The 8,454-nt window shown below is 48.3% G+C and overlaps 1 long non-coding RNA gene across 1 annotated transcript; it reads left to right on the top strand.

The window, feature by feature from the left end:
- The first annotated feature begins 719 nt into the window (after positions 1-719).
- LOC148674285 (uncharacterized) lies at positions 720-3,877 on the top strand. Its single transcript, XR_015935289.1, has 3 exons — positions 720-1,263; positions 2,690-2,814; positions 3,055-3,877. It is a non-coding gene; the product is annotated as an uncharacterized LOC148674285 (long non-coding RNA).
- The last annotated feature ends 4,577 nt before the right edge of the window (positions 3,878-8,454 follow it).

Here is an 8,454-nt window from a genome sequence, read left to right as displayed (position 1 = left end):
AAATGGTTTTTCGGAACATAAACTGTATTGGTTTATTCTTTTGAAAGTAACAGAGCCGAGGCAAAGGGGGAGAGGGGCGGTCACAGGTCGGCTTTCTTCCCCAGCTGAAAAACAGCCTCGGGATCACGGGATGAGACATGTGGTTGGTATACGGGCGCCTCCCAAATATTACCACCAGTCCAAAACCGCTGCTTCGAGAATGTGAGGCGGGGGTCGCCTTTAGGAGCCATCCTGCACGAAAACGCCTCTGAGCTAAAGGAGTGTTAAAAAAAATAAAATAAAAGTTCACTTTCCACTTTAAGGTTGTAGGTCGAAGCATTAAAGTGGGTGTCCTTGAGCACATTCACAACTTCTAGGACTCTTCAGTGGGCTTAATGGAAGATTTCACGTTCAGTGACAATAGGTATAATTGTAACATCAGAGGGTCTGCTCTTCGGGTTGGGTTCCGGACTGGGGGGGCATTCTGTGAGGAGTTTGCATGTTCCGTGGGTTGTTCCGGGATACTCCTGTTTTCTTTCACTTTCAAGATTGGAGATGCTGGTTAAATCTGGTTTTCTCCACCCCGCGCCTGATTCAGACACTATTATTCGGGATATCTGAAGCGGCTAAGCGGCTCACAGCTCCACCAGTAAGAGTTCACGGTGAGTGACTGCAGGCACCCGCCCGTGACGTCGGCTCTACTGGAAGTTCGTGAAGCTGCTGATATTTTAACGGTAAACTGTGACAAATATAGTATTCGTCTTACAGACTAGGTCAGCTCATACCGGGCTGCGACACTTCCTGTCTGCTCTAGTAATTATGAAGTGCCATTCAAACACACCAGTGGATGAAGCAGACCTTTTTGTTGTCTTGTTTATATGTGACTTAAACAAAGGTTTTCTGTACCGGGGTTTGCTTCCTCGTGTCTTAAAAGCGTCTGTGCTGACGATTTCCGAAAGCATCCAGCCAGTCAGCAGTGCCGCCTGCTCAGCGCCTAGATTAGACGGCCAACTACAGCAACGCGTTTATCACAGTGACGGCAACAACGCTGGGTTCCCAAACAGCGATAAAAATTCCGTCTGCTTCTAACGCCTGGATAAAGTGAAGTTTATCCAGCTCTTTTAAAGAGGCAAATATGTTTTTGAGATCGGCGATGTTTTCCCCCATTGCATCCTGTGTCCTTGACGGATTCCCACAAGAGGGCGGGGAAGCATCTCGGAAGAGACCACTGGCCTTGCCGTCGCTTTTCGAAGGTTTTCGCCGACGTCTTGTGGCGCCCAAGTGGTAAAATATGCAGTGCATTTTGAAATCGTGATTTATTTGATATTCTCACATTTCCGTTCCCCCTCTCTGCTGACGAGCCCCCAGACCGAGTGTCGGCCTTGAGAGCCGTGGCGCTCCAGGTAGTTTAATACCTGCCAGACTTGGGTTACACGAGTTGTGCCTCCTACATCGTAGTAGCGATAACGGCTGAATAATTATAATGTCGACAGTTCAATTGTCATGTTTTTTTAGTTCAGAAATATTTTTTTTTCTTCTGCGTTCAGGTATTGAATGAGATTTGCAACACTTAACTGCAAGATAGGCTTAAGAGTTATTTCGCGTGTGTGTGTGTTGGAGGGAGGGGCGAGTTTATTCTGATCTTTGCAGTATCAAACTCGAAAGTTAATTAAAGAAATGTTCTAAGACGAAAGGAAAGCCTCTTGTCGACAAACGAGGGAACTGCATACAAACGAATGAAGATACTGGGCATTTATATTCTTGGGTATCTTAAACCAGCAATCGTGAAACGGATCTGGCAGGAAGAGCGATCAGCAGAATGTGTGACCATTCATGAGCCTCATCCCCAGACCTGCACTGTCAACAGAGAGCCTTTCAATCTGCCTTTAAAAACAAAGAGCCAGAAAAAAGATATCTTGGTGGTTTGCTTTAGCCGGGGGTCAGCTACACCCTTCAGCATTGAGTATTCTTTCTCCTGTCCCCATCCTTCCTCTTCCTTTCTTGCTCTTTGCGTGAGGGCTCTCCAGAGGTCCTTCAAGCTCGTTAAGCAATTAAAAAGGCAGAGCCGAGCGGCGGCCATTAGGAACCTCTCTGCTCTGCAGGAGCTGTGGCTTAGCGAGCCCCTCTGGAGAGGACCTTAAACAAACCCCATCGCCACCCACGAGCTGCTCTGCCCCTCCTTCCCCCTCTCCCCCTGTTCACCGTGCTCTGCTTCTTCCTCCTTCTCTTTCCCTGCCCCCTCCTGCTGTCTCCTCTACTCCCTTGCCCTGCTTTTCTCCCTTTCTCTCTCTTTTTGACACCGGCCGCTCCTCCTCATCCCAAGAGCTCCCTGTTGTCTGGGGCGCTCTCCGCTCAAGATGGAGGCTGTCCCTCATGTACTATACTTCCCAGCCAGCCCTCCCTGGGCCAGTGCAGGGAGCGATTGGTATCTGCAGGCGGGGGGAGAGGGGCCGGCCTGCAGCTCGAGCCCGGGATCGCCCGCCATTGCCTCCCTTCAGAACCTCACCGCTCCTGCCCCGGGCCAGAATACCCAGCGTTTGACTTCTGTTCCTGTGTGCCATGGTTTCCAGGAGAGAGGCGTTTCAGGCCTGCGGGAGAGAGGAGCAAAGCTTTATTCCATGTCCTGACACCCGAAGAAGGCTCCGCAGCTGAAACGTTGTGTCTTCTTCTCTTTTCAGCAGGGAATAAACCTTTCCCTGTTCCTTTGCAGCCTGCGCATGCTGACGCAGCTCCCTGCTTGGACTGCTGGGGAGAGATCAGGAGAGAGAGAAGGGGGGATGGGGGAGATTTGACCTTTTTCCCCCCCAGGGGCAGTACCTGATACCCCCTGCCCAGGTGAGGCTGTCGCTCCAGGAGAGGGAGAAATGATAGGGGTGTGAGCAGGCTACGAAAGAGGCCCTGTTTTTGTTTGTCGATCTTCATTGTCCCTCACAGTGACCAGCACACAGGCAGGCCGGCGGCTGGGTGTGATTTGTCATTTTTTCCCCTTTCTGTGTCGGCCCTGGCCTGGGGGGGCGGAATTGTCTGAATTGTCGCTGCTCTTCCTGTGCCTGAGGGGTATTCTCTCTCTGACAGGACAGTGAAGGATCCTGAGGTGTGCGAGGAGGATCGAAGAGGCACAAAAGACAGGCGGAGAACTCATTTGTGTGTTAGCATGTGCACAGAGAGGCCCAGAGCCGTCACCTTTCCAGCGCATCAGACATCTGTACTTCATTCCATTCCGATCTCCACAGGACAACTATCAGCACTTGGGTACAAGGAGAGACAGCGCCCACAGCTGAAAAGAATGGATATTATTGAAGAAGTGGTCAAATATTTCATTTTCATTCTTGAGTTTTTAATAGTTTTACACGGCAGAGCATGATTTTTATTTTCAAACTCTTATGTGTTATTCTTTTTTTTGTCTCATTGCTTGCCATTCTGTCTGGGTTACCTATTGTTCTTTAAGGTTGCAGGTTCAGGTATATAAGCTGAAATCCGGGGCTGGATGCATTGAGTTTCTCATCATGTTTGGCATGGAAAGATGTGCAAAGTTAAAAGCAATTGTTTTCTGGTTCATTAGCACAATCCGCACAAAAGCTTGCAGCTGGTAAAGCCATAAATGGACCACTATGCTATGCAATAGGTTTCCATAAAGACCTGATTAAGGTCTTTGTTGAAGCGCTTAAAAATTAACCTTCCAGGCTACGTCCAGCAGGTATTTTAAACTTTGTTTTCTCACTACAACACAAAGGAAATAAATGGGAGCTTAAGTTGATCCAGATTTTTTTAAACAATTTTTAATGTCAGCTGATATGTGTAATATTTTTAGAGGTCTTGTTAAATATGATGCAAAGGAACTCTTTGGCAAATTGGCTAAATGTGCCTAATGTAAGGAATCTCCAAAATGACCAAATAACTCCTCTCATGCTAGACTTTGTCCTCAGCTGTCTTGTGGACACACAAGCACATGTCAGTGTGGACACACACCTTGGCATTTCTGTCTGTATGGGTACACGCTACTGACATTCCGTTTAAATTAATATCCCATTATCTACCCAGCTGAGCCTCCGTATAGGAGGGAAAAGAAGTACTGTATTTCTGGGCACTTTTAGAACTAAAAGACTATAGCATTTGGTTTATAAAATAAGTCACTTTCATTGTGCTGACATCCTCGTGTCATTACCCAATAAGAGTTACTAGCTTTGTGGGGGACATTGTCTATAATGAACATCAAAAGATACTTATCCCTCAATTTGTGTAAGTATGTTTTTGGGGCGAGGTTAAATGTTTAAATTCAATGTTTTTGGTGTCAGTGTGATTAACTGCTTGTATGAGTGAGTGTGTCTGTTGAATAGGCACTATAATGACCTTTATTATTGAGAGAGATGATTGGGCACAGATGATAGGGTGATTTAACCTGTTAAATGCCAAGACTGGTGTCAATCGAGAAAGAATGGGAATAGAAAGAAAGGGATTCACTGCCTCTCACCAGCTGAAACGTTCACAGCTAGAAATGTCTCTTCTGCCATGTTCATGACCTGCAAGACCACATGTCACAACACCTCACCACGCCTGAGTCCCACACCTGGCATGGTTTGGACAGGAGTGTCAGGTTGCTGCAGAACGTGACTTACTTGACTTGTAGTGAGTGATAGGCATGTGTCTGCATGATACGACATCAATCAAGTCCTGGGACCTCACTTGGTACCCTTCCTCCAGACTCATCCTGACATGACCGCATTCCGGCAGGCTAATTCTCCTGGAGTGAAAATGAGAGTCGTGGCATTACTGTCCCATTCATTATACTTGATTCCCGTTGAACATTCGTAGGAGGATGTCAGATTGAATGTGGCAGCTAGGGCTCAGAGATCAGTGAACAGGCACAGGCATGTCCGGGCTGGACAAGGCAAATGAGTCTCAAGCACTTGCACCAAGCATCTCCAGCCTGGTACAAACCTACATCACAAATCCGCCGCCTGTATATCTAGAAACCAGAAAGATGGTTTATTTTCCTGGTAATACCTTTATGAGGTTGTGAGGTTGCAGTTAGAGGCAATCTTTTTTTTTATGCTCAGGATAGTGATGCATGCCTGCACGCAAATCTGTCACAGTTTCATAGATCCTTCTCAGTCATGCCTCACGGATTGAGGGGGGCAGTGTACAGACACACTGCCACACAGACAAGAGCCTCCTGCGGTGCACCAGGGACGGCCGAGACGTGCGTGAGAACACGCACAAGTGCACACTTCCGTGCAACCCCCCCACCCCTTGCACGGCCACCTGCAATCCCACGCAGAGATGCGCACTCTTCTGCACCCGTTTGGATTCTCAAGAATCCAGACCCACATCCTTTCCCATGCAGACCCCCAGGCACGCGCAGGCCACGCACACACACTCTCTCTGCCCCCTGTCCTGCTCTGTGCCAGTTGTCGTTATCCCTCCTGTCTTCATCCCCAGGAGCAGCTCCATCCTGCTGCCTTTGTTCCCCAGCGCTGTTGTATTGTGCAGCTGGGCTCATCTCTCCCCGGCCTGCAGCCCAGCCACTCTGCTAACGGGAGCGCTGGGAAGGGGGAGTGTGACAGCAGGGGCAGGGAAGAAAACACTGGACAGCAGAGAGGCTTTGGGAGTGAAAGCCAGCCCAACAGCAGGAACCGGCACACTGCCTAACACCCCCTTGGCCAGTGCAGGAATGGGGAGGGGGGTTCACACTCCTCTGTTTCGCCCTCTTCAGAGGAATGCTGTCCAAGCTCTGTCCTCTTGCAGGGGAGGGGGGTGCCAGGCTCAGCTAGCTTAACGAGACACTCTGGAAGCTTCAGAGCTCATGAATATCTAACTGCCCCATTAGCCGGGCACATGCTTCCCAACTTAATTCATCGTCCCGTCCTGTTTGCTGGACTTTCCCTTTAATCGCCAGGCACCTGACATTGTCTGAGTGTTAAGGAAATCAGACTCTGGAACTGTATGCAGAAGAATGGGAAAAATAACATTTCTTGAAGTCCGGACAGTCTTGACATGAGTTTCTGTAACTAACAGGAATGCAAAGTATTTTTCGTCAGTGTTACATGTGGTGTGCAACCTAAAATGTCTTGGATCGAGCCCGCCAATTATTAGTTGATTCTTTTATCGTGGTAATACTAACCGTAGCAGTAGTTCAAGTAGGTAGCTGCGTCGGCATGTATCGGCAGCAAAGGAACAAGTAAAGGTTTATTCCATGCTGAAAAGAGAAGAAAAGAAACAACGTTTCGAACATGTGCACCAGAAGGTTCCACAGCCGAAACGTTGTGTTTCTTTTTCTTCTTTTCTCAGCATGGAATAAACCTTTACTTGTTCCCAACCCCAGCAGTCGCAGTAGGACTGCTCGCCGGACTCTTTCATGGCCTGTTTTCGTCTCGAGTCTCGTGTTCCCGTGTGTAGCCGCGGCAGTGCGGAGACCGCCCGAGCTGAGAGCTTGCGCTGACTTCACCGGCTCTCCAGACAAGATCACCCAGCGCCGGGCCGGCTTCAAGACCCACGTCCTCTTTTCCCACAGGTCTGTCTCGGTCCGTGGCGTGTTCTGAATCCGTGGCTGTACCGGCAGCGCGACGTCAGAATTCACCGACAGCACGTGCGAGGCGAGGCCTGGCAGCATCATAGACTCCGGATATTAAAGAAAGAAACGACACGCACACTTTAACTGCATGCTTTGGAGTAAGAGCAACGCATTTACGCCCATCGTGCGCTCCCACGGCTGAAGAAGTGGTAGAATATTAGTTCTTATAGAAATGGCAGTCCATCACTTTGATTTTCAAAGTATTATCTAATGTGTAACCCTTATTCCTTGTTTCTGCTTGCCACTCTGGGCTACCTAATCTTATATTTTTTAATCCCGCTTAAAGGTACTGAATTTCTTACAGGCTAATCGTTGCGTTCGATCTTTGCATGTTTTCGCTGTAAATACCATTTACCTAAAAGTGCAAACTGAATTAAACGGCAGTTTATATATTAAATGTTTGTGTCATTTATGTTTCCCGAGGTCGTCGTCGTAGCAGCACAGTTTGTTTTATTGTGATGACGGTGGGCAGGGGGCCCATTCATCACGCGCGCTCCTCCCCGCCTTGCGGGTCCAGGTGGGACGCGGCTCCGCCGACCGGAACCTCGTTATAGCTGATAATAATGAGGCCGCGAGGAGGGGAGAAATAATTGCAAATAAAACTACATGATGCAGAAAATAAAAAGGGAGATTAAACAGATGCGCGTGTTTTCGGGATCATTGCCTTTGTCCTTTTTTCTTTTTGGTAAATTGCTGACTTTTGAAAAAAATCACGCGGAATTTCCCTTCACCTGGAAGTGGTGTACATGACACTATAGCTATTATCCTTTCTATTGACACGACTATGATCTTCTTATTGTTAAGAAAGCGGCTGATTCTTGGTGATGTGTCCGCCAACCCGGAAGACTCGGGTGCAATGCGCGACAAGACCCTGGGCCAGTCCTTCACACGATCACAGGCGCCGATTAACCTTGCGAGGGGTACGCTCACGTGGACGCGGGGAGAGCATGCGAGTTCCACACAGAAAGACAACAGCGCTACCGCAACGCCACCGCCGCCATCTTTCATCATTATTGACAGCACGACGGGGTTGGGGGTTAAGATGAGTGGTAACGGAAATACGGTTATTTTTTGCCGGTGAGGCGACAGAAATATTCATGTAGGTCCATGCTGAAAAATAAGGGAAAAAAAAACGAAATTTATGCCGTTGAACCTGCTTCGTGTGTTGAGATGAGAAAGATTAACAGCCGATTTATTTTTCTGTTTGTTCAACGAGGAATTAACTTCGGCCTGTTCACTTGCAGTCCACCCGCTGACACAGCTCCCAATGTAAACCTGGCAAACTCGACTGTCACCTTGAAAGGCCTCTCCATCTAATTAAACCGAAGTCATCAGTTAACGGACCATCGTTTAGATTTTTTTTTAATTACACATTTAAAGCACAAAGCGTTGCCATTAAATAGAAAACAGAAGGGGAAAAAAGTACATGCGGGTTAAATAATGTTTGTTCCTAACCATCTCCTCTGGTATTCGCAAAAGCTTCCCGAATAAAGACTTTATTCTCTCAGAAGTTCTCTCCGAAAGTCAGCCAGCGTTGCCCGAGCTAGACAGACCGGAGCTGAGAGCCACAGCCCATTGGAGCAGGCAGACAGGGGCGCCCCACGGCGAGCCATTGTCCTGAACTGCTGGACGCTTCCTCATCGCCTTAGCCGCCCTAATCCCCGTCTAAAGAGCCGCTCGCTGGCAGGACTGGCTCGGCGTGCGCCGCCCGGCCCATTTCGCCTCTTCCTTCACTAGGGTGTACCGTGTGTGTGCGCCGAACAAGGCACTAATTAGTTAGTGTGCTCTTTAATGGACCATTCTCCACCGTAAATACGAGATGTTTAGATTTACGGACATATCTCCTCAGGTCCTTACCCTTTTTACTAGTTTTCCTTAGAATTAATTAACCGTTTTATATTATT

This window comes from Lepisosteus platostomus, chromosome 3, assembly GCF_059453375.1.
Source record: "Lepisosteus platostomus isolate fLepPlt1 chromosome 3, fLepPlt1.hap1, whole genome shotgun sequence".
Taxonomy (NCBI): Eukaryota; Metazoa; Chordata; class Actinopteri; order Semionotiformes; family Lepisosteidae; genus Lepisosteus; species Lepisosteus platostomus.
The sequence above is the reverse complement of the archived record's forward strand: the minus strand, read 5'-3'. Positions and strand labels throughout refer to the sequence as shown.